Raw genomic sequence first — 26477 nt, forward strand, 5'->3', positions numbered from 1 at the left:
TAGATTTTTTACTATTTTAATTTTTTGAATTTGTTGTGGAATATGTTGTATGGTGTTGGTTTAAGCCTATTAGGTTCTGTCAGCCTGATTTGCAGTTTTCCCAGATGTTCTTATCAAATAGGGAGTTCCTTCTTCAGTATTTTATTTTGGACAGTTTAACACTATTTTTTGATTCTCCCTTCTCTAGTCTGTTCCACTGCTTTACTTCTTTATTTTTTAACCAACATAAAATTATTTTGATGACTGCTATTTTGTAATATAGTTTGTGGTCAGGATGTGCTTATTCTCCTTTCAGTTCTACGCATGAAGTCACTTGAAAGATTGAATAGTAGAAGCTTATGAGATGTGCAGAATGAAAAAAAAAAAGAGCAAGAAGCAAAAAGAGGAGGGAAAAGATGGACAATGCAAGTAGGTTAGATAGATCAAGTTTATACAAAGGAGATCCATGCTGGAGATGACACAATTTTAAGAAAATTGTGAGGTTAATTCTCAAGGTTTCTTCAGACCTTACTGTTACCACACCCTCAAAAAGGGGCCAAAAAAAAAATGTAACTTCTGATCCGTGTTTATCTTCCACTTTACAAACCCTCTGAGTAATTAGCCCACATTTTGAGAATATCCTTTTCAAAGGTACAAGAAAGAAAAAAAAATAGCCTTTTCCAAACCATATTGGATAGTAGAACACATCTTTAAAGTTACATATTTTATGAACAGAGAATACAAAAGTTCATTGTGCCTATTATTTTATTATTTTAAAAAGCATTTGGGGGACAGCTAGGTGGCGCAGCAGACAGAGCACTGGCCCTGGATTCAGGAGTACCTGAGCTCAAATCCGGCCTCTTGACACTTGACACTTACTAACTGTGTGACCCTGGGCAAGTCACTTAACCCCACTGCCCGCCCAAAAAAAAAAAAGGCATTTAAGGAAAGGAAAATATCACTTTAAAGCCTCTTGTATAAGGTGTCTACCATCCATAAATTAAAATCAGAAGAGTTCTTGAAGGATACCACTGAGGTATCTTTGCTCTAGATCTTCTAACCATTAAGCACTGTCTGTACATATTAAATAGTTAATAAAAGCTTGTTGGGTTGAATTAATATAAAACAAGTCATAAAAGAGATACATGCTTAAAATTATTTGTCACTGTCACGAAGGCTGTCCAGAGCAGAGTTCCAATCAGAGAGAGGTTCCTTATAGTAGGTGAGGTCCTCCAGACGTTCCTCCTCACAGGTAATAGTATACTGACTGCCACTGAACACAGGTCACAGCAAAGCCTCCTGAATGAGACCCATAATCACTCAAGAAAATCCTATATACCCAAATTGGAGATAGCAAGATCTAGTGCATGGAGTATTGGATTTGGACAAAAATTCTTGCATGTGAAAAATCACTCATCTCCTCTCAATCTCAGTTTCCTCATTTGTAAAGAGAGTACCTTCAGTACCTTTCTCACAAAGTCATGAAGTACAAATGAGATAGCATATCTAAAGCACTTTACAATCTTGACAATGTTACATATGTTATCATCATCACTTTATCATTGTAGTCATTTACACAGGACAAAGAAAAAACACTGTCCAGACTATGACATACAATTCAGCTTGCCCAATATTATCCTGGACAGACACTGCAGATGGGTGATGGACTGGGCCCAAACTAAATAAGAGAAGAGCAAGATGGACTGCATTTGGCAAAATGGGTGATATAATAACTCTAAGTCTCTCCCTTTTAAGAAAACTTTTTAACACTAATATTCCTCAACTAATGTTATACGACTAAAAGTAATAGAATCCACCACAATAAGAGAAAACAAGTGTGTTATTTTACTTGGAAAAAATCTTGAATTTGGAGAAAGACGACAGGACTAGGGAGGAGAATATTAGTTTGAATCTTTGTTCTTCAATTTACTATAAGAATCTGGGCAAATTTCAACTTTCCTGGGTCTGTTTCATCTTTAAAATGGGGGGTGGGGCAGCTAGCTGATGCAGTGGATAAAGCACCAACCCTCAATTCAGGAAGACATGAGTTGAAATCTGGCCTCAGACACTTGACACTTCTACCTGTGAGACCCTAGGCAAGTCACTTAATCCCCACTGCCCATTATTGTCTTTGTATGGTCAGCTTCAAGTAGAGTACCTACTTTATATCAGGCCCCACCAAAAAAAAATTTAATTAAATTAAATGGGAGTATGGGAAACTGAACTAGATGACTCCTAAAGTCATTTCTACTTCTAAAACTGTCATTATGAATTAAAAACTGTAGGCCAGCAAAAGGGCAATTAAGAGAGGTATGTGAGAAACAGATAAGCTACAGCACATTGTTGTTTTTGTTGTCGTTCAGTTGTTTTTCAGTTGTACCTAACTCTTTGTGACACCATTTGGGCCTCTTTGAGAATAAAGGACAAGCAGGGGGCAGCTAGGTGGCGCAGTGAATAAAGCACCAGACCTGGATTCGGGAGGACCTGAGTTCAAATCCGGCCTCAGACACTTGACACTTACTAGCTGTGTGACTCTGGGCAAGTCACTTAACCCTCATTGCCCCCCCCCCAAGAAAAGAGAGAGAGAGAGAGAGAGAGAGAGAGAATAAAGGACAAACAACAAGAACAACAACAATATTTGGAGTGGTTTGCCGTTTTCTTCTCCAGTTCATTTTAAAGATGAGAAGACTCATCTTTAACAAGATTAAGTGACTTGCCCAGGATCACACTGCTAATAAGTGTCTGAGACTGAATCTGAACTCTCAAAGATGAGTCTTTTTGACTCCAAGATTGGCACTCTATCCGCTGCACCACCTAATACATGTTCAAGCAAGAATTACAAACCAGAAATGGTACAAAATACATCAACAATATTTATAACAAGAAATGAAACATGAGGTAGGTTCACATCATGAAAGATGGACAGCCCATGTTCTCCACTGGTACTTGTATAATGTTATAAAGAAGGGGGCAGCTAGGTGGCACAGTGGATAAAGCACCTGACCTGAGTTCAAATCCGGCCTCAAACATGTGCTAGCTGTGTGACCCTGGGCAAGTCACTTAACCATCATTGTCCTGCCCAATAAATAAATAAATTTTTAAAAATAAATAATGTTATAGAGAAGAGGAACAAAGCCCTGGACATACTGAGTGAACCTTCCTGGTGAAGATTTACCAAACAGCAGACAAGAATCCCATGTGATAAGAGGACATGTATGATCTGGTAACTGCCCTAATTGAAGGAGCACTTATATAAATAAGTCAAAGGGTGGTTAAATTGCATTTAGACAAGAGGTTCTTAATCTGTGCTCCTTGAACTTGTTTTTTGGTTTGTTTTTTAATATTTTGATAACTCCTTTTCATAGTTCTGTGATAATTATTCTAAGAAGCTATCTAAAGTCCTTAGCAGACTGCCAAAGAGGTCCATGACAAAAAGAAGGCTAGGAATTCTTGATATAAAGGGACTACAGTCACAGTGAGCATTTAAGAAAGACTTCTAAGCATATTTTCTTCTCACCTCTGATATGTTTGAAGGAAGGATGAAGGATGTTTTGATACTTATAAGTATCAAATGGATAAGTAGTATAAGAAATGAAGGGAAGGACATGGAAACATTTCTTATACAACCTAATTTATATTGTTGTGCTTCTCACATACTCTGCAAAAGATAAATAGTTGCATAATTGGGTAAGGAATGATATAATTTCAATAATCCCTCAACCCAGAGTGGCATAGTAGGAATAGCGCTGACTATACAATGAAAAGATCTGGATTTTAAGCCTCACCCACCTCTGTCAATTACTTTGTGACCTTAAATTCAGTTTCCTAATGCGTAAAAGGAAAGCAAAGACTAGAGGATCTCAAAGTTCCTTTGAAGTTCTAGTCTATGTTTCTATGTTTCATGACATCCATTCAACATTTTATTTAAATAAAGGTTATTTAACCTTAAGATTATTTAAGGTTATTCTACTTTCAGGCTAACTTTTAGAAAGCAGAAGTTAGGTTTGGAATCAACTAGGATTCCTGCAAAAGTATACATTTAATGGAAATATGTTTAACATGATTGTAGATAAATAACCTATATCAAATTGGTTGCTTGTGATATAGGGGGGAGGGAAGGGAAAGAAAGAGAAAAATTTGGAACTCGAAATCTTATAAAAATTAATGTCGAAAACTATTTTTACATGTAACTGGAAAAAAAAATCCATTCAGATGGGGGTGGGGGGGAAGTACACATTCAAGTTTTTAACTGTGTTTTCCTTGATTTCATCACTGTTTTTCCCTCCTTGGATTCTTATCTCATTATTATCTTATAAGATCACTGTTTTTCTTGAGGAGAGAGCTCAGTAGTGGTCAAAAAAGATGTTAGAGCCCTTGTAATCTGGGCCCAGGACACCTTTCTATTCTCATTAAACCTTTCTTCCCTTTCTATACTATAGGCTAGCCAAACCAGTGTTCTGAATGGACCCCACACAAAAGAATCCAGGTCCTGTTTCCATATTTTTGCACTGACTGTTCCCCAAACTTGGAATGCACTCCAGGAGCTGCCTCTTGGAATCTTTGTATAAGAAGCTCCAATCACAGTGTCTGGCATATTATTTTCTTCAGAATTCAGTTTCTATATAAAGCATTTTCTGTTCAACTGAGCTGCAGTCATCCCCTTCACAGTCACCATGGATTGATTCTGCATTTATCTGTACATCTATTGCTATGGACATACTGTTTCCCCAATAATATAAACCCATTTTTTTTCATTATTGTCTTTGTATGGTCAGCTCCAAGTAGAGTACCTACTTTATATCAGGTCCTAAATAAATACTTAACTGAGAGATTCATTAATTGATTTCCCTGACTAAACTGAAGGAAGCAATCAGAAACATTGGAAAATAGTGAATATATATTTTATAGATCACAACGCAATAAAAATAATCATTGGTTCAGGGATCACAAATGAAAGACACACACTGAAGTAAACTTAACAATGAAATCCTAAATAATGGTAGGTTAAAGAACAAATCATAGAAACAATTAATAATCATTAGGAAGGATAACAAAAATGTGAAAGAAAATTATACTAATGAAACAACATACCAAAATTTCTGGGATGTAGCTAAAGCAGTCCTCAAGGAAAAATCATATCCCTATAAAGATACATTAACAAAACAGAAAAAGAGAGGATTAATAAACTGAACATGCATTTTTAAAAATTAGAAAGCCAACAAAAGTAAGTATAAAAGAAGCATACAAAGAGATACCAAAATTTAGAGAAAGAGATTTTGGAAACAAAAACCACAGAAATGATAAATAAAAACAAAAGTTGGTTCTTTGAAAAGACTTATAAAATTGTTAAACCTTTGGCTAATCTGATTTAAAAGAGGGTAAATGATAAAATCAATGAAATAATAAGTGAGCAAGGTGAAGTCAAAATAACACCAGAAGAAATAAAAATAATCAGAACATATTATGCACAGTTATAAGCTACCAAAACTGAGAACACAAAAGAAATGCAAGAATACTTTAAAAATATAAATACCCAAACTAACAGAACACCAGATAAAGGTCTTAACCCAATCTCAGAAAAGGAAACACCAAAGGAAAAAATTCTTGGTCCTGATAGACTCATAGGAGAATTCTATCAAACTTTTTTTTGGGGGGTGAGCAATTGGGGTTAAGTAACTTGCCCAGGTTCACACAGCTAGTAAGTGTCAAGTGTCTGTGGCCACATTTGAACTCAGGTATTCCTGACTCCAGAGCCGGTGCACTATCCACTGCGCCACCTAGCTGCCCCTCTATCAAACTTTTAAAGCCCATTTGGTACCCATGCTTCACAAATCATTCTTAAAAACTGAGAAAGTGGGGCTGTAAGGATGCTTCAACATTAGGAAAACAACATAATTAATCATATTAAAATCCCAAACATCCAAAACCACATGATTATCTCAAAAGATGCAGGAAAAGTCTTTGACAAAATACAGTATGTATTTATAGTAAAAACTCTACAAAGTATAAAGGAGCTTTTTTAAAGTATCATAAAAAGGATCTACCTAAAGCCAAAAGCAAAAATAATATACAATGGGGATACAGTAGAACCTTTTCCAATAAATATTAGTGAAGCAAGAATGCCCACTCTCCCTACTATTATTTGATATAGTTCTATAAATGCCAATAGCTGTAAGACAAGAGAAAGATAGAGACATGAATATAGGAAAAGAGGAGACAGAACTATCTCTATTTGCTGATAACATAATGATTTACTTGGAAAATCCTAGGGAATCAGCAAAGATACTAATCTGAACCAATTAACAGCTTCAACCAAGTTGCAAGCTGCATACAAAATAAATCATCAAAACCCAATAGCATTTCTGCATGTTAATAACAAAGCCCACGAATGAAAAATAGAAAGGGAAATCTCATTCCAAAAAGCTACAAAATGAATAAAATATCTGAAGACTGACCTACCAAATCACACAAAAGACCTGTATAGCTTCAATCACAAAGTATTCCCTAAAGAAATAAAGGACCGGGGCAGGGGGGGGGGGGGGGAGGGAAGGAGAATGGTGGCTAGGTGGCGCAGTGGATAGAGCACCGGCCCTGGAGTCAGGAGTACCTGAGTTCAAATCTGGCCTCAGACACTTAATACTTACTAGCTGTGTGACCCTGGGCAAGTCACTTAACCCCAATTGCCTTACTTAAAAAAAGAAAAAAAGAAATAAAGGACAACTTAAAAATAGCTCATTGTTAGACTTTGCCAATATAATAAAAATGGCAATGTGACTAAAGTTAATGTATTCTTTTAATGGTATACTAATCAAATTACCAAGGGGATACTTTATAGAATTTGGTAATATAATGAAATTCATTTGATAAACAAATGATCTCAAATATCCAGAGAAATAATGAAAAGTAGGGATGAAGGGGACATAGCACTTCCAGACCTCAAACAACATTGTAAAGCTCCAGGCATCAAATTATCTGGTATTTGGTTAAAAAATATAGAGAGATCAATGGAACAAATTGGGCAAGGGAAGATCAGGAACAATGAAATTCAATAACAGTGTTTGATGAAGTTGAAAACATAAATTACCCAGGGAAAAAAACTGTATTTGACAAAAATTGCTGGGAAAACTGGAAAGCAGTCTGGCAGAAATTAGGCTTGAATGAGTAGCTTATACCACATTCCACAATACATTTTAAATGGATATCCAACCTTAATATTAAAGATCATAGTAGAAAAACTTAGAAGAGAAGTAGATCATATGCCTCTCAGCTATTGGCAAGAGATGTATTCTTTTTGGGGGTTTTTTGTCTTTTTTTTTTTTTTTTGCAGGGCAGTGGGGGTTAAGTGACTTGCCCAGGGTCACATAGCTAGTAAGTGTCAAGTGTCTGAGGCCAGAATTGAACTCAGGTCCTCCTGAATCCAGGGTCGGTGCTTTATCCATTGTGGCACCTAGCTGCCCCAGGAGATATATTCTTTTGATTGACTTTTTTTTCCCCCCTGGAGTAATGAGGGTTAAGTGACTTGCCCAGGGTCACGCAGCTAGTGAGTGTCAAGTGTCTGAGGCCGGATTTGAACTCAGGTCCTCCTGAATGCAGAGTTGGTGCTTTATCCACTGCACCACCTAGCTGCCCCCAGGAGATGTATTCTTTTTTTTTTTTTGCAGGGCAATGGGGGTTAAGTGACTTGCCCAAGGTCACACAGCTAGTAAGTGTCAAGTGTCCGAGGCCGGATTTGAACTCAGGTACTCCTGAATCCAGGGCCAGTGCTCTATCCACTGTGCTATCTAGCCGCCCCTGAGGAGATGTATTCTTAACAAAAAAAAAAAAAAAAAGAGACAGAGGCAATTTTACAAACTATAAAAGATACCTTTGATTGTTGTTGTTTGTCCTTTGTTCCTTTGCCACCTAGCTGCCCAAATACCTTTGATTACATGAAGTTGAAAAGCTTCTGCACAGACAAAATTAATACACCCAGTATAGAAATGAAGTGGTCAAATGGGGAAAAAAATCTTTGTATCAAATTTCTCTTAAGGGTTTGCTAGTCAAACTATTTAAATAATTACTAAAGATCTATAAGACTAATTGCCATTCCCCAATACATAAGTGGTCAAAGGATATGAACTAACAGTTCTAAAAGAAGTGATACTCCGTATTACTAAAAATAAAAAATAAGAGAAACGCAAATCAAAACAATTCTGAGGCTTCACCTCACCTGAGGCAACTTAGCAAAAGGCCAAAAGAAATGGCAACAGTTAATGCTGGAGGGGTTGTGGAAAGAAAGGAATACTAATACATTACAGGTCGAGTTGTGAAATGGTACAACCATTTTGGAAGCAATTTGGAATTATGAAAATAAAGTGATTAAGATGTACATACCTTCTGAACCAGAAAGTTCATTACTGGACTTATATCACAAGGAAGCCATAGAAAAGAACAAAGTTCCCATGTAAATACAAATATTTATTAAAACACTTGGAATTGGAAACAAATTGGAGACACCTTTAGTTTGGAGAATGGCTAAACAAATTGTGGTATGTAAATATAATAAGACTATTACTGTGCTGTAAAAAATACTGTGTGTGATGAATACATGGAAAGACCTAGATGAACTAATGCAGAGTAAATAGAGCCAAAAAACCCCAAAAAAACCACAACACACAAAACAATATACACAGAGCTACAATGTAAATGGAAAGAACCACACACCAAAAAAATAAAAGTGAATGTAACAAAATTATAAATATCAAGCATAATTCAAATGAAAAGATATGAGTACATCCCTAACCAACCCCCTTTGCAGAGGTGGGAAAGAGGTCTACAGGTAATACACATTACATATGTTTTCAGACTTTTTCCAATATATTGATTAGTTTTGCTGATGTTTTTTCCCTATGGCTTTTTTTTTATTTAGTTTTTTAAAAATAATATTTGTTATAAGGTATAGTTCTCCGGGAGAAGATAGAAAAAGGATGTGGAGATAACTATGATGATCATTAATACTTCCCAAAGGAAGCTGGGGAATCACTGGTAGTAAGACCAGGATCAGGTGGAAGGTCAAAGAGGAAGCCCCCCCCCTTTTTTTTTCTCAAAAAGCTGGAGATTTCTCAAAAAGCAGACAATATAAAAGGGATGGAAGTTGAACCAGGCAAGGAGAAAATGTGGCTCACACTCCGCAATTCTCAAGGCATTCTCTCTTCTTTCCCAAGGAATTCAGCATGTGGTTCATACTTCTCCACCTCAAACCCTTCTCTCATATCATTTATCATGTATATCATTTAATATACATATGGACATCCTCTCAAATACCATAGCATCCAAGTTCATCATTACCTGAAATTACCTACACCTTCATTCCATCTCAGCCCCATTCCCTTCCTCACCTCCATTTAGATGATCCAGTACCATGTTAATTGTTCAAGCAAGTGACTATTTCACAGTCTGTCATTCAATCAACAGTATTTAATACAGTACTCTGTATATAGTAGGTTTTGTTGTTTAGTCATTCAGTTGTAGCATGCCAGGTCCTTCCATCTATCCTCTACTATCTCTAGAAGACTGTCCAAGTTCATATTCATTGTTTCTGTGACGCTATCTATCCATCTCATCCTCTGCCATCCCCTTTTCCTTCTGTCTTCAATTTTTCCCAATGCTAGAGTCTTTTCAAATGAATACCATCTTCTCATTATATAGAACATCTTTTTTTGAATATTTTATTTTCCCCCAGTTACATGTAAATATAATTTTTAACATTCTTTTGTTTTGAGTTCCTGAATTTTCCTTCTTCCTCTCTCACTGATCCCCTCCCTGAGATAGTAAGCAATTTGATATAGGTTGTACATGTTCAATCATGCAGAACATATTGCCATATAGTCACATTGTGAAAGAAGACACAGACCCAAAGGAAACAAAAAAAAAAATCCATGAAAAAAAAATACAGAAGTGAAAAATTGTATACTTTGCTCTGCACTCAGACTCTATCAGTTCTTTCTCTGGAATTGGAGAGCATTTTTCATGATGAGTCCTTTGGAGTTGTCTTGAATCCTTGTATTGCTGAGAAGAGCTAAGTCATTTACAGTTGATCATCACAGTTGATTGCTGTTACTGTGTACAATGTTCTCTTTATTCTGCTCAATTCACTCTGAATCAGTTCATCTAAGTTTTTCCAGGTTTTTCTGAAAGCCGCCCACTCCTCATTTCTTATAGCACAATAATATTCCATTACAATCATAAAACACAACTTATTCAGGCCTTCCCCAATTAAGAGGTATCCCCTCAATTTCCAATTCTTTGTGTGGCCAAAATCTTTAAGCTTCGTCTTTAGTATTTGATCTTCCAGTGAATAGTCTGAATTAATTTCTTTAAGTATTTTTTTGTTTTGGTTTTCGGTGAGGCAATTGGGGTTAAGTGACTTGTCCAGGGTCACACAGATACTTAAGTGTTAAGTGTCTGAGGCTGCATTTGAACTCAGGTCCTCCTGAATCCAGGGCCAGTGCTCTATCCACTGCACCACCTAGCTGCCCCTTCTTTAAGTATTGACTGATTTGCTCTCCTTGCTGTCCAAGGGAATCTCAAAAGCATTTCCCAGCACCACAATTCAAAAGCATCAATTCTGCAGCACTTCGCTTTCCTTATATAATCCAGCCTCACAGCCATGGAAAAACCATAGCTTTGGCTATACAGAATCTTGTTGGCAAGATAATGTCTCTGCTTTTTAATATGCTGTCTTGATTTGCCATAACATTTCTTCCAAGGAGCTATTGTCTTTTTTTGTTTGTTTGTTTGTTTTTAATTTTTGCAGGGCAATGAGGGTTAAATGACTTCCCCAGCACAGCTAGTTAAGTGTCAAGTGTCTGAGGCTGGATTTGAACTCGGGTACTCCTGAATCCAAGGCCAGTGCTTTATCCACTGTGCCACCTAGCTGCCCCCAGAGCTATTGTCTTTTAACTTCATGGCTGCAGTCACTGTCTACAGTGATCTTTGAGCCCAAATTTCTTCTCCCTCTGATTTGCCAGGAAATGATGGGACTAGTTGCCAGGATCTTAGTTTTCTGTTTTGTTTTCTTTTTTTTTTTTTATGTTAAGTTTCAAGCCAGCTTTTACATTCTCCTCTTTCACCTTCATCAAAAGACTTAATTTTTCGGGGTAGCTAGGTGGCGCAATGGATAAAGCATCAGTCCTGGATTCAGGAGTACCTGAGTTCAAATCCAGCCTCAGACACTTGACACTTACTAGCTGTGTGACCCTGGGTAAGTCACTTAACCCCCATTACCCTGCGCCCCCCCCAAGAGAGAGAGAGAGACTTAATTTTTCTTCACTTTCTGCCATCAAAGTCATATCATCTGCATATCTAAAATTGTGGTATTTCTGCTGGCAATCTTAATTCTGGCTTTTGATTCATCAAGCCTGACATTACACATGATGTACTCTGCACATAAGTTAAATAAATAAGGTGACAATATAAAGCCTTGTCCTACTCCTTTCCCAATCTTAGGCCAATCAGTTGTTCCATTTTCAGTTCCAATGGTTGCTTCTTGACCTACATACAGATTCCTCAAGAGACAAGTAAGATGATCTGGTACTCCCATCTCTTTGAGGACTTACTACATTTTGTTGTGATCCACACAAAAGGTTTTACTATAGTCAGTGAAACTGAAGTAGATGTTTTTCTGGAACCCCCTTGCTTTCTTAAGAATCTAGCAAATGTTTGCAATTTGGTCTCTAGTTTCTCTTGCCTCTGAAAACCAGCCTGCTCTTCTGATAATTCTTGGTTCACTTACTACTGAAGGCTAGTTTGTAGAATCTTAAGCACAACCAAGCTGGCATATGAGATGTGTACAATTATTCAGTAATTTGAACATTCCTTGGCATTTCTAATCCAGTGGCCACTGTTGAGTTTTCCAAATTAGCCTACATTTTCAAAGCAGCACTTTAAAAGCATCATCATTCAGGATTTTAAATAGTTCAGCTGGAATTCTATCACCTATCACTAGCCTTATTGTTAGCAGCGCTTTCTAAGGCCCACTAGACTTCATGCTCCAAGAGGTCTGACTATAGATCAGTAACCACAGTCTTTCTTGCATAGTTCTTTTGTATATTCTTGCCCCTCTACTTATTGTCTTCTGCTTCTGCTAAGTCCCTACCATTTTTGTCTTTTATCATGCCCATTTTTGCATCAAACATTCCCTTGATACCTCTAGTTTTCTTGAGATCTCTTGTCTTTCCCATTCTATTGTTTTCTTCTTTTTTTCTTTACATTGGTCATTTAAGAAAACCTCATCCCTCCTTGTTATTTTCTAGAGTTCCCCATTCAGTTGGGAAAAACTTACCCTTTCTCTTTTCCCTCTTCTCAGCCATTTGTAAAGCCTCATGAGACAGCCATTTTGCTTTCTTGCTCTTCTTTTTCTTTGGAATGTTTTTTGTTGCTGTTTCCTGTGCAATGCCACAAACCTCTGTCTATAATTCTTCAGGCACTCTACCAGTTCTAACCCTTTAAATCTATTCAGCACTTTCACTTCATATTCATAAGGGATGTTATTTAAGTCATACCTCTATGGTCTGATGATTTTACCTACTTTCTTCAATTTAAGTCTGAATTTTGCAGTAAGAAGCTCATGATCTGAGCCACAGCCAGTGCTAGCTCTTGTTTTAACTGACTGCATAGAGTCCCTCTACCTTTGACAAGAAAGAGAGAGACAGAGAGAGAGAGAGAGAGACAAAGACAGAGACAGAGAGAGACAGAGAATGAGAATGAGAATGAATGTGTAATTGTTTGTGGATTGGGTCTACAATTTAATTTTTGAAGGAAACTCCAGAGAAGGAAACCCCCTTTACCAATATATATCAGCCCCTACTCTGCAAGAACACACTCTGTTCTGCCAGGATAATACAGCTAGTGTAAGTCAGAGGCAGGACATGAACTGAGGTCTTCCTGGCCCAAAGCCAGCTCTCTATTTTACTATACCATCCTACTTCTCTGTGCAATATTAGAGAAAGCACTCTGCAAATGTTAAAATGTCAGGAAAATTTGGGTTAATTTTCAAAGATCACATAGTAAGTCAGGACTAAACTTCTTATAAAATGCTCTTTGGCCACTTATAGCATAGTACTGCTTCCCAATAGTTGTCTACACAGTATTGACATTATCTATTCTCAGGCTAATGATTAATTTAAATGGTAGCTGACTGATTAGAGACAATTAACATATCAAAAGAATTTTATAAAGCCCCACTGAAAATTGCTGGGGACAAAAGAGTAAAATATGTACAAATGATCGTTTTTTTTCAAAATTAAGAAAATAATTTTGATTTACTTAGTCCTTAATAATGCAAATAATTATTAGCTAAATAAACCACAAGGCTGAGAAATCTACTGGATAAAATTATTGATTTGTTGATCTTTTAAACATTTATAAGCTTTAAGCTTGATGAACAAATACATGAAATAACAAGCGCTTATTAAGTGCTTACTAAGTGGCAGATGTTTGGGACAGAAAGACAAAAACAGACTAGTTACTGGACTCAAGGAATTTACAATTTATTGGGGTTGATAAGTGGCATAGTGGATAGTGTGCTGGGCCTGGAGTCAGGAAGATTAATTTTCCTGAGCTTAAATCTGAGCTCACACACTTAGCAGCTGTGTGACCCTGGACAAGTCATTCAACACTCTTTGCCTCATCCATGAAGAGCTGGAGAAGGAAAAGGCAAACCACTACTGTATCTCTGCAAGAAAATTCCAAATGGAATCACAAATAGACACAACTGAACAATAACAAAATATCAATCAATATCTATTTATTAAGGGCCTACTATGTCCAAGACAGCAGTTAGCTGGCATGGTGAATAAAGTGCAGGGCCTGAAGTCAGGAAGGCTCATCTTCCTGAGTTCAAAATCAGCCTCAGACACTTGGTAGCTGTGTGACCCTGGGCAAGTCACTTAACCCTGTTTGCCTCAGTTTTCTCATCTGTAAAATGTGCTGGAAAAGACAATGGCAAACTACTCCACTGTCTTTGCCAAGAAAATCCCAAATGAAGTCACAATGAGTTGCTCACAACTGAACAACAACTGTAGCAAACAAAAGAGGCAAAAGACAATTCCACCCTCAAGAAACTTACGGTATATAATGTGGGAGACGACATTCAAACAAATATATACAAAACAAGGCATACACAAGAAAAGGAAATAACAGAAAGAAGGAGCTAGAATTAAGAAGGCTGGGGAAGGCTTCTAGTAAAAAGATGGGTTTTTAGTTGGACCTTGAAGCCAGGGAGGTCAGTAGGTAGACTAGAGGAAAAAGATAGTCTATGCATGGGGAACAGATGGAGAAAATGCTGGAAGCCCAGAGATGTAGTGTCTTGTTTGTAGAAGAGTCAGAAGGCCAGTGTCATTGGATTGAAGAGAACATGTCAGGGAACAAATTGTGAAATGACTTTTTTTTTTTAAATCATGAAGGGTTTTGAATTCCAAAGAGAGAATTGTGTATTTGATCCTGGAGAAGACAAGAAACCAATGGAGTTTCAGGAGAGTGATATGTTTGGACCTCCACTTTAGGAAATTTATTTTTGCGAGCTGAATAGAGGCTAGATTGGAAAAGGGAGAGGCTTGAGGCAGGCCAACCCACCCACAGACTATTGTAATACACCAGCAGTGAGGTGATAAGGATCTGCACTAGAGTAGTGATAGTATCAGAGGAGAAAAGGGAGTATATAAGTGAAAAATGTTGCAGAGGTGTAATCAGCAGGCCTTGACAACAGATTAGATATATAGAGTGAGAGGTAGTGAGATATTGAGGAGAACTCTTGGTTGTGAGTCTGATACCTTTCACAGATATGAGACTGAATGCATTCTTTAAAAAGGAAGAAAAAGATACATAAAGATAAAATACATAATTGGTCATATGAAACTGAAAAGCCTCTTTGCAAACAAAACTAATGCTCCTAGGATAAGAAAGGAATGCTGATGGGGGTGGGGGTGGGGGGTTTGAATCCTTTAATCAAGTTTCTCTGTAAAGAGTTTGGTATATAAGCTTATATACACATGCATAGGAAAGATGTGAAAAGATAAAAAGGAAAAAAAAGAAAAGATAAAAAGGAGGGGCAGTGGGAAGATGACAAGCAAACTGGTAAATTGTTGGTGGAACTGTGAATCAGTACAACCATTCTGGAAAGCAATTTGGAAAAGAATTAGAAACAAAGTAGATGTTCAACAATTAAAGAATGAATAGCTAAAGTCACTGTGGTACACAAATGTAATGGAATTACTGTGCTATAAGATAATGACTGTGATGAACACAGAGAAGTATGGAAAGATATACATGAATTAATGTAGAGTGAAGAAAGTAAAGCCAAAAAAACAATATACACAATGACTACAACAATGTAAATGGAAACCACCCCCCCAAAAAAAAAACAAAGGTAAATATCGCAAAATTACAAAGAACAAGCATGACTCCAAAGAAGCTATATGATAAAATACTCCCATTCTACTGTTTTCCTGAGGTGGAAGGAAGGTCTATGAAAGTGATGCACAAATATGACTTTTTTTCTTTTTATTTGTCCTTTAAAAATATTTTATGTTACATGGAATGGCTCTCTGGGAGTGGGAGGGAGGAAACTATGGTGATATAAAAGCAAAAATAACTTGTTGAATTTGCTATATACTTGGAGAAGCAAGCTGTACACAGTACACTGCAATCCTCTTTTTATATTCTATTTACATATGAGAATACTCATCTTATTTGATGTTTATCAAATTAAAAATTTTTTTAAATGAATGCCATTAACAGAATGCCATAACTGTATCTTCACTGATATGGACCTCAATATGGAAGGCCTTTTTAAATTTATTAAAATCAGCAAGGCACTACAATGTGCAGGCCATCTGAGAGGAAATGCAAATAGTTTCATTATACAAAAAGAACCAGATATTATAATGGAAATTCATTAACATGATAATACATGTATACATACATATAAGCAAATCCACAAATTCATCTCAACATAATGCTACAGAGTCTCAAATTTTTAGATAAAACATTTGACAAAGTATTAGAAGAAATTATTATCCTTCAGTTTTAGTGGAATAGTTTCCTTGTGAGTCACACTGACATCAATGTGGAAAATATAAGCTGTTCTAAAAGTAATCATGAATATAATAATTGCCTTCTGTATTTTTAAAGTAGTTTTTATTACAGCTAAATTTAATATATCAACACATCATCACTGAGGATACAAAAGGCAAATATGAAACAGACTTTGCCATGGAGCTTTCATACTATTCATGGTACACAAAGTCTAACTAAAATAAATACAAAACACATACAAAGAAATTTCAGAAGGGAGAGAATGTAAATAACTAGAAGGACCAGAAAAGGCTTCATATAGAGGTTGACAATGGATCTGTGTGTGCCTCAGAGGAAACCAGGGATGCTACAGAGGTGAAAAGGGAGTTCATTCCATGTATGAGAAACCACTGTGCAGAGATATGGATGGAGGAAACAGATCACGATGTATAAGGAACAGCTAGCAGGCTATTAAAAACAATACAAGAAGCTTCCCCCTCCCGTTTGCAGAGGTAGGAGACCATGGGTTTGGAAGATAGCATATAACATCAGACTTGCTGGTTAGTTTTGATAAACTTTTTTCTCCTGTTTTTTATTCCTTATAAAAGGAGATAGCTCTCTGGGACAAGACAGAGATATACTAGGCAACATAGGTGATAAAAATTAAAAGACATCAAAATTATTTTAAAGAATCATATAATATGCTTTATTCAATTGAATTCAAACATGCATTATAAATTCTATGTGTAAAGCACAGTGGGAGGCACAAGAAATGAAAAAGATAACAGATGTCAACATGATACTTCTTGTCTTTGGAGCTTACACTGTAATTGGGGTGATGGGTGATGAAAAAAAATGTAGACAATTAAGTACAATAAAAGGCAAAATGTTAGTCAGTCAATTAGCATTTATTAAGAACCTCCTCTGTGCTTAATGTACTAGGAAAGGCTTCCCTGTAGGAAAGTGGGACGTTCAACTAGAAATGGTAGGGGACTCACTGGAGAACATTCCTTGGAAGAAATGGCACCAAAAGTGGGCCTTGAAGGGAAAAGAGAAGTTTCAAAAGGCAGAGATATGGAAGAAATTTGTTTCAAGCACATAGGGGCCAGTCTGAAAAAACACAGAAAGAGGGGGGGATGAAAGGGGAGCATGAACCAATTAAAGAGGACAGTTGGCAAGAGAATTGGAAAGGATAAGTAGAAGAATAGAACAGAGTAACAAGAGGAAAGAAGTATGAAATATGATCAAATGCCATAGAAAATTCAAGGAAGAAAAGGACTGAGAAAAAGACATTAGATTTAGAAAGTAAGAAGGTATTGGAAACTTTGTAGAGAGCAGTTCCAAGAGAGTGTTCGTGTGCATTTGCTCAATTAGAAGACACAATAAGAGAATTGTTATATGAGGATCTAAGAAACTGTGATATTAATATGTTATAATTGTCCCGTTTATGTAAAGTAGAATATGAAAAAGGGATTGCACGTACAGCCATGAACTTGCACTGTGCACAGCATGTTTCTCCAAGTATACAGCAAATTCAACATGCTAATTTTCCTTTTTCACATCATGACTTCCTTCCTCTGACTCCCAGAGAGTCTTACCATACACCATATTCTAGCCAGAAGTCAAACTAGAAAGGGGCAAAGGGGGGAGCAAATAATGACGTACTGAAAGTACAGACTGCAATCCAAAGAACATTAGTGGTTCCAAGGCCTTTCAATTATGAAAAGTCAAAATGTGCCAATCATTACTCATTTTTATATCAAATTATTCCTTAGATTCCCATAGAACAGTCCTACTACAGCATCTTTTGATTAAACAAATACATAATGAAAAAATAACTATACTTGATGAGTACATGGATTGCTCAAACCTTTACAAAAGAGGGTGCTCAATGGTGTGTAGTGGATAGGACACTGGCAGCAGGAAGACCTGAGTTCAAATCCAGCCTAAAACACTTACTGGGTGTGGGACCTTAGGCAAGGCACTTAACCTTTCTCAGATTAGTTTCCTCATCTGTAAAAGAAAATTAATAGTATCATCTTTTTCAAATGATTGTTGTGAGAATCAAATGAAATATTTGTAAAGTACTTTGCAAACCATAACATGTTATTTAAAGTTAGTTCTAACAACAATAACAACTACTATTATTATAATTACCAATTCTATCCTTACCCCCCTCAGATCTGAAGTCCACAAGTTCCAGAGAAACCTGGTACTGAACCAAGAAAATCAAAATCAAAGGGGGTCGGCTAGGTGGCGCAGTGGATAGAGCACCAGCCCTGGAGTCAGGAGTACCTGAGTTCAAATCCGGCCTCAGACACTTGACACTTACTAGCTGTGTGACCCTGGGCAAGTCACTTAACCCCAATTGCCTCACTAAAAAAAAAAATTGTTTTTAAATCAAAGGAAAGAATTTTAAGGACAGATGAGACATCCAAGGGGACTTTACTATTTCTCTTGAGGGTATTATGATCATTCCAGTCACCAAGTTAGAAACTCAGTGGCCACCCTTCAACTCCTCACTTTCCCTCACCCAGTATTTCCAATTAATTGCCAAATCTAGTCATTCATTCCTCCATAACATCTCTAGCATATAATCTTTCATCTCCATTCACAGAGCCTAGTTCAGATCCTCATCACCTCTTGCCTGGACTACTGCCAAGAATCTCTTGTTTGCTATTCATACAAGACTCTCCCCATTCCAATCCACTCTCCGAACAACTGCCAAAGTGCTTTTCCTAAAGCACAGGTCTGTTCACGACAATACACTAACTCGATAAAAAGCCAGTGGCTGCCAGGATAAAATTGAAATACGTTTATTTGGCATTTAAAGCTCTTCATAACCTATATCACCTATTACTCTACAATCCAGTCCTTTCAGTCTTATCATATATTCTATGGATCCAGCCAAAAATGGCTTTGCTATTCCTTACATGTGACATTCCATTTCCTATCTCTGGCTTTGCACTGATAGTCTCTCTATATAAGACGCTCTTCCTCCTTACCTGCGTTTCTTGGAATCTTTGATATCCTCCAAGATTTAGCTCAAGTACCACCTTCTTCAAGAGGCCTTTCTTGGTCAGCACAAGTTGGTAGTACCTTCTCCCTCAGAGTTACCTGATATCTGCTTTGTATGTGCTTTCATACACACTTATATCATGCATGTTATACCTAGGGTTTGTCTACCCCATTAGAATGCTAGCTCCTCCTATAAAATCTCAAACTATACTACCCAGCAGTAATCATCAAAATAATTTGGTGGCTGAAAAATAGAAGTTGATCAGTGTAACAGATTAGTTACATAATACACAGAAATAAACTAGCATAGTAACCTAGTCATTCCTTCATCTGAAGATCCCAGCTACTGGAGCAAGAATTCACTAGTCAACAAAATCTACCAGAAAAATTGGAAAGCAGTCTGGCAGAAACCAGGTATAGATCAACATCTCACATGGCATATCAAGGTAAGGTCCAAATGGATACATGACTTAATCATAAAGGATATAGAAAACTCTTAGACATAAAGACATAAACTAGAAGAGCAAGGAAAAATTATGTGAGGTCTATGAATAGGAGAAGAGTTTGTGAACAAAGAAGGGAAACAGAAGAACACAGGAAATAAAATGGACAATTTTGACTACATAAAATTTAAAAGTTTTTGCATAAACAAAACTAATGCAGTCATAATTAGAAAATAAATAAATAAATGAGGAAAACATTTTCAGCAAGTATTTTTCAAATAAAGGTCTCATTTCCAAAATATATATGGAACTGATTCAATTTAAAAGAACAAAAGCCATTTCCCAATTGATAAATGGACAAAGGATATGAATAGGCAGCTTTCAGAGGAAGAAATCCAGGCTATCAACAGTCATTTGATAAAAATGCCCTAAATCACTAAAATTGGAAAAATGAAAATTAAAGCAACTCTGAAGCTCCACCTCACAATGATCAGATTGTTAAATTGACATTAAAAGGAAAATGGCAAATGCTGAAGGGGCTGTGGGAAACCAGGTACATTAATGAGATAATATTTATAAAATGTTTAGAACAGTGCCCGGCACTTAGGTGCTTAATAAATGCTTGTTCCCTTCCTTATTCCCCTAATGTACTGTTTAGTGGAACTGTGAACTGGTTCAGCCATTCTACAATGTAATTTGGAACTATGCCTAAAAAGCTTTTAAACTGTACATATCCTTTGACAAATCGATACTACTGCTACATCTATAGCCCAAAGAGATTTAAGAAAGAGGGACAGAACCCATAAGCATAAAAATATTTATAGCAGCTCTTTGTGCAGTGGCAAAGAACTGGAAACTGAGGGGGGTTCATCAATTAGGGAATAACTAAACAAGTTATGCCATATGAATGTGATGGAATAATGCTGTATTGGAAGAAATGATGAAAGAGGTAGAACTCTGCTTCAGTTCATAAATATTTCTAAAAAAACTAGGAAAACCTATATGAACTGATGCAGAATAAAGTAAGCAGAACCAGGAAAAAAACTGATACAATAATAACAATATTTTAAAGACAGTCACCTTTGAAAGACTTAGGAACTCTGAACAACACAATGACAAAGGATGGTCACAGAAGATTTATGATTCAACAGGCAACCCATCTCCTGAGAGAGGTCATAGGCTCAAAAGTGAGTACAGATTGAAACAAATATATACACAGACATGCATGCATACATACATGTGTGTGTATGTGTAGACTTGTATTTAACATGGCCAATTTAAGAACATGTTTTGCCTAACTACATATATTTGTAACAAGGGTTTTGTTTTTCTTGCTTTCTCAACTGGAGAGGAAGCAGATGGAAAGGAGAGAAGGCTGATCTTCATTTGAAAATAAAATAAAGCTTAATTTAATTTAAAAAGAAAGAGTAGCTGAGTTATTGATTACCTAACATCGTGGGTTAGTAAAGTCTGCATCTGAACTTGTATCATCTGATTTGAAGTCAAATGTTCTCTGAATATGTGAGTAAAAGGATATGGAGTAAGTGCAAGGACAGCCAAAAGAAATACATCTCAGTAGCCATCTTCACTGACAACTAAAGATATAAGAAAGAGTAGAATGGTAAGTAGCACTTCAGAATCCAGGGTAACTGCAATCTGGGAAAAGGAGGACCAACTGGGAAAAGTAAGTAGCAAAAAATGTGCCTTCAAATCCACTTTGTAATTCATGATGTTAAAATAATATAATTATGCCAAATTTAGATGAGTAGGAAAGTGAAATCATTCCTAGAGTGGCTTAGATGATAGAATCTCAAGAGTGAGAATGGATCTCTGAAAGTCACCCATTTAAAGTCTACCTCAGGGGGCACAGGTAGCAGCTAGGTGGCCCAGTGAATAAAGCACCATCCCTAGATTCAGGAGGACCGGAGTTCAAATCTGGCCTCAGACACTTGAAACTTACTAGCTGTGTGACCCTGGGCAAGTCACTTAACTCTCATTGTCCCGCAAAATAAATAAATAAATAAAATAAATAAATAAATAAATAAAATAAATAAAATTAAATAAAATTAAATTAAATTAAATTAAATTAAATTAAATTAAAATAAATAAATAAATAAATAAATAAATAAATAAATAAATAAATAAATAAAGTCTACCTCATGGGATTTGGGGGTCCTACTCTCTATCTACTCCAGTAATTCATTTCAATAAATACTTGAGTACCTATGTACCAGGTTCTAAGCCAGATAATGCGTAAACAAAAATAAAAATTGAAGAGTCTCTGCTCTTCAGAAATTACTACTAAAAACACAATTTCGACAAAGAAAAGCAAATACAAAATTATACTAAGAAAAACTACTGGGGGTGGCTAGGTGGTGCAGTGGGTAGAGCACCAGCATTAGAGTCAGGAAGACCTGAGTTCAAATCTGGTCTCAGACACTTACTAGCTGTTTGACCCTGGGCAAGTCACTTAACCCTGGGCTTAAAAAAACAAACCAAACAAAAAGCATTTGCAGAGAAACAGAATTCATATTACTATCAAAAAAACAAAACAAAACAAAAAACAGTGAAGGACAGCTAGGCGGCACAGTGGATAAAGCACCAGCCCTGGATTCAGAAGGACCTGAGTTCAAACCTGACCTCAGACAATTGACACTTACTAGCTGTATGACCCTGGGCAAGTCACTTAACCCTCGTTGCCCCCCCCAAAACAAACCCAAACAATCAAAAAAAAAAAGGAATACTATTTTTCATTTCAAGAAGAAAACACTGACAACTGGGAAGGACTAAGAAAGACATCAGGTAGGAGATCACCCTATACAACTCTTTGATGGAAGCTAATGATTCCTGGAGTCCATGTAGCAATTGAAGAGGTATATGAACTTGGATGGGGGGAAAAAATCACAACTTTAGTTTATCTAGTCTTTGGTTCCTTGAATAATCCTATGTATTTTATGCATTTGAAAACATTCTGAGATGAAGTCTGCAGGCTTCATCAGACTTGCCAAAGGAATCTGGGACATAAAAAGGTTAAGAGCACTGATCTTAAAGGAATGAGGAGAGAAAGTATCATATACATAGGGAAGTCTCTACGAAACTATCCTTCCTATAGCCCCAGGAAGGAAAGTAGGATAACTTGCCCTGTGATGGGGAAAATACGGCATTACTGCTTACAGAGGGAAAATGAGGTATAGAAGAGAAAGATAAAGAGGAATGTGTGATGGACCAGGGTCTAATTAAGGGCTAGCAATGAGAAGAAAGGAATCCCTGAAGTCTTATAAAGAGAAAAGCTTAAGAAGAAGAGGGTAAGGAAGGGGTGGGGGTGGAAGGAAAAAGTCATTGCTTTCTTGTTGGGAAAAGGTTCCACTGATGAATGCTCCTATGGTAAAGAAAGATGGCCTACAAAGGAAAATGAAACTCTTTGAGTGTGTGGCCTGGGGTACTCTGTGCTTGAAAAGTCTACTTTTTTTTCTTTCTTTTTTTTGGGGGGGAAGGGGGTAAGGTTGGGGGTTGGGGGGACTAGTAGCTAGGGAAATGGAAGAGAAAGTATGGACCCAAGGAAATTTTGAGAAAAATGGGCACAGAGGGAAGGTGCCCTACAATGAGGCAGTGCCCTCTCTAAAACTAGCAATAGCACTAGAAAGTTCTGGGAGTGAGGCATAATAGAAAAGTTCAGTCCACTAGGCACATTCTAAAAGGCAGGAGCAGAAATCTCCTAGTAGAAAGAGCCTAAAATAGATACCTTGGAAGTTTTGGTTGCATGAGGAATATAGAGGAAAGAGAGAGACCAGGCAATTACAGGGTTCACAAATCAGAAAATGAGGATCTACAGTGGAAAGAAAGAGAAGACAGATAATGAAGGGAGTGAGATAAATCCTTTTTGGAAAAGGGAACAAAAAATGAAATTTTAAAAACCAATATACAGGACTAGTTGAAGGGAAGGACAAAAAAAGGGAAATCCACTTGATTGAGAGGAATAAAGGGTGGGAGGATTTATATCCAGATAAAAGCAGGAAAGAAAAAAAATAAAGAACTAATAAGCAAAATTCAAAAGGGAAAGGGGAAACAAAGGGAAGGAATCAGAGATGAGAGCAAGAGAGACAGTAGTAGTAACAGGATCATCTTTAAAAAGATTGAGATAGGGGCAGCTCGATGGCGCAGTAGATAAAGCATTGGCCCTGGATTCAGGAGTACCTGAGTTCAAATCCAGCCTCAGACACTTGACACTTACTAGCTGTGTGACCCTGGGCAAGTCGTTTAACCCTCATTGCCCTGCAAAAATGAATAAATAAATTTAAAAGATTGAGATAAAGTAACTGAAGGAACATAGTGCTGTGTTTACAAGAGGGAAGAAAAAAATACTATTAGAGACAGTATAAACCTAATTCTCAAAACTTTAAATGTGAATGGATTAAACAATCCAATAAAATGAAAAAGGGTGACATATTTGGTAAGTTTAAAAAAAAACACACTCTGTGGCTTACAAGAAATATTTTTTAAAAATAAAAACATTCACAAAATAAAACTGTGGAGATGGAAAAAAATTTACTAGGCATCAAATGAATCAAAAAAAATAAGAAGTTGCAATCAGTCTGATAATACAAAAGTATACATCAAAAAATAAAAAGGAAATTATATTATGCTGTAAGGAACCACAGGCAACAAATCAATATCAGTAATAAACTTATATGCTCCAAATACCTTGGCATCAAAATTCATAAAGGAAACACTAAGCTACAAGAAGACATAAACAATAACACAAGAGTGACAGGAGGCTTAAATATTCCTCTCTGACTTTTTTGGAAAAGTCCAACAGAAAGATATATAAAAGGTAAAATATGGAACTGAACAAATGCCCAGAGAAACTAGACTTTAAAAATGTATGTGTCTTCTAAAGGGGACAGCAAAAATATTATTTTGCTCAGCACCACATGAAACTTTTACAAAAAGTGATCATGTACTAGGTAGGACACAGAGATATTGCAAACAAAAGTAAAAAGGCAAAAAGTGTTATTACAGGCCATAACACAATAAAAAGTTATTAGTTTGGGGATCAAAATACAAAGGATTCAGACTCAAAAGAAGACAACAATGAAATTCTAAATAATGAGTAGATCAAAGCATAATCATAGAAATAATGATGATGTAAAAGAAAAAAAGAATGATGAGACAACATAAAAATTCTAGAATGCAGCTAAAGCAGTCCTATGGGAGAATTCATATTCCTAAAAAAATAGAAAAAAAGATTAGTGAACCGAATATATATTTTTAGAAATCTAAAAGTCGACAAACATAAAACAAGTACAAAAGAATAAATAAATAAATTGGAAACAAAAAGTCCCATAGAAATTTTTTAAAACCTAGAAGATGAAAAGACCAATAAAATTGATGAGTCTATAGCAAATCTAATTTTAAAAAAGAGTAGACAATGTAATCAATAAAATAGTAAATAAGCAAGGTGAAATCAAAACAAAACCAAAGAAATTAAAAAGAATAATCAGAATGTATTGTGCATGGATTAAATGCTAAAGAAACTGGGAATACAAAAGAAACAGAATACCTTCAAAAAAACAAATATCCAAACTATCAGAAGGCCAGACATGGATTTTAAATAACCAGATCTCAGAAAAGGATGTAGATCTAGCTATAAAGGAAATATCAAAGAATTAAACTCTTGGTCCTGATGGATTTACAGAGTTCTTTCAAATGTTTAGAGAACTGTAAGTACCCAAACTTCATAAATTATTCTCAAAAACTAAGAAAGCACCTTACCAGAATCCTTTTACTAGACATAGTCCTGATACTTCAACCAGGGAATGAAAAAACAGAGAAATAAAATCATAGGAAAAAATCATTCATTGACATTTACTCAAAAATTTTCATCTAAAACTGTCAGACTGAGGCAGCTAGGTGGCGCAGTGGATAGAGCACCGGCCCTGGAGTCAGGAGGACCTGAGTTCAAATCCGACCTCAGACACTTAACACACACTTACTAGCTGTGTGACCCTGGGCAAGTCACTTAACCCCAATTGCCTCACTAAAAAAAAAAAATTAAAAAAACCTGTCAGACTACAGCCATTTATCCAAGAAATCATTCATTACAACCTAGTAAGATTTATACAAGAGATAATAAGGATGATTCAATAGGTTAAAAAAAATCAACATAATCATATTAAAAGCCAAAATCCAAAACCACAAATTATGAACATATGCTACTGTACCTATATACATATATAAGTATATTATCAGATTTATACAAAATATAGAAATTTTTAATAAGATAAAGATGATCATAGAATCAAAAGGGAATTACTGGAGTTTAATGAGTAGGAAAGGGACAACATTAGCTCTGTACACACCAATTTCAGCAATGAGAATAGCCAATTTTTTCAAGATATTTAGTGAAAAGGGAAAGAGAAGACTGGCACAGTACTGGATAGGGCAGATGAGTCAAGGGAAGGCTATTTTTTAGGAATGGTGAAACGAGTTTGCAAGTCAGTGGGACTGAGGCAGGAGAGAGGAAGAGACAAGATATATGACATTTAGGGGCAGCTAGGTGGCACAGTGGATAAAGCACTGGCCTTGGATTCAGGAGTACCTGAGTTCAAATCCGGCCTCAGACACTTGACACTTACTAGTTGTGTGACCCTGGGCAAGTCACTTAACCCCCATTGCCCCGCCAAAAAAAAAAAAAAAAAGATATATGACATTTAAAAAAAGGATGAAAAAAATTGTTTTCTTTGGCTCCACAGGGAAGAATCAGAAGTAATAGGTAGAAGCTGCAGAGAGGCAAATTTATTATCTATTTTTTTAAACTTCATAATAAAGACATGAAAATGGAATGGACTGTCTCACATTAAGAATGGGCGCTCCCCTCACTTAAAAAAAAAAAACTTCAAGCAAAGAATGTTGTAAAGGGGATTGTTGATCAGATACAGGTTGAACAAAATGGCTTCTGATGTCCTTTCAAACTCAGATTCTGTG

General features: G+C 36.4%; 1 protein-coding gene across 13 annotated transcripts in view; it reads right to left on the minus strand.

Annotated features, from left to right (window-relative positions):
• The window catches only part of CSNK1G1 (casein kinase 1 gamma 1), a 248881-nt gene that overhangs the window by 155132 nt on the left and 67272 nt on the right, over window positions 1–26477 (minus strand). Inside the window, exon 2 of one of the 13 annotated variants that reach the window (XM_043983270.1) lies at window positions 5071–5120. The exons of the other annotated variants lie outside the window; for them this stretch is intronic. The gene's annotated coding sequence lies outside the window, so the exon portion shown is untranslated. The remainder of the gene's footprint in view (window positions 1–5070; window positions 5121–26477) is intronic. 13 annotated transcript variants of the gene reach the window in all.

The sequence above is a fragment of the Dromiciops gliroides genome, chromosome 2 (assembly GCF_019393635.1).
Source record: "Dromiciops gliroides isolate mDroGli1 chromosome 2, mDroGli1.pri, whole genome shotgun sequence".
NCBI lineage: Eukaryota > Metazoa > Chordata > Mammalia > Microbiotheria > Microbiotheriidae > Dromiciops > Dromiciops gliroides.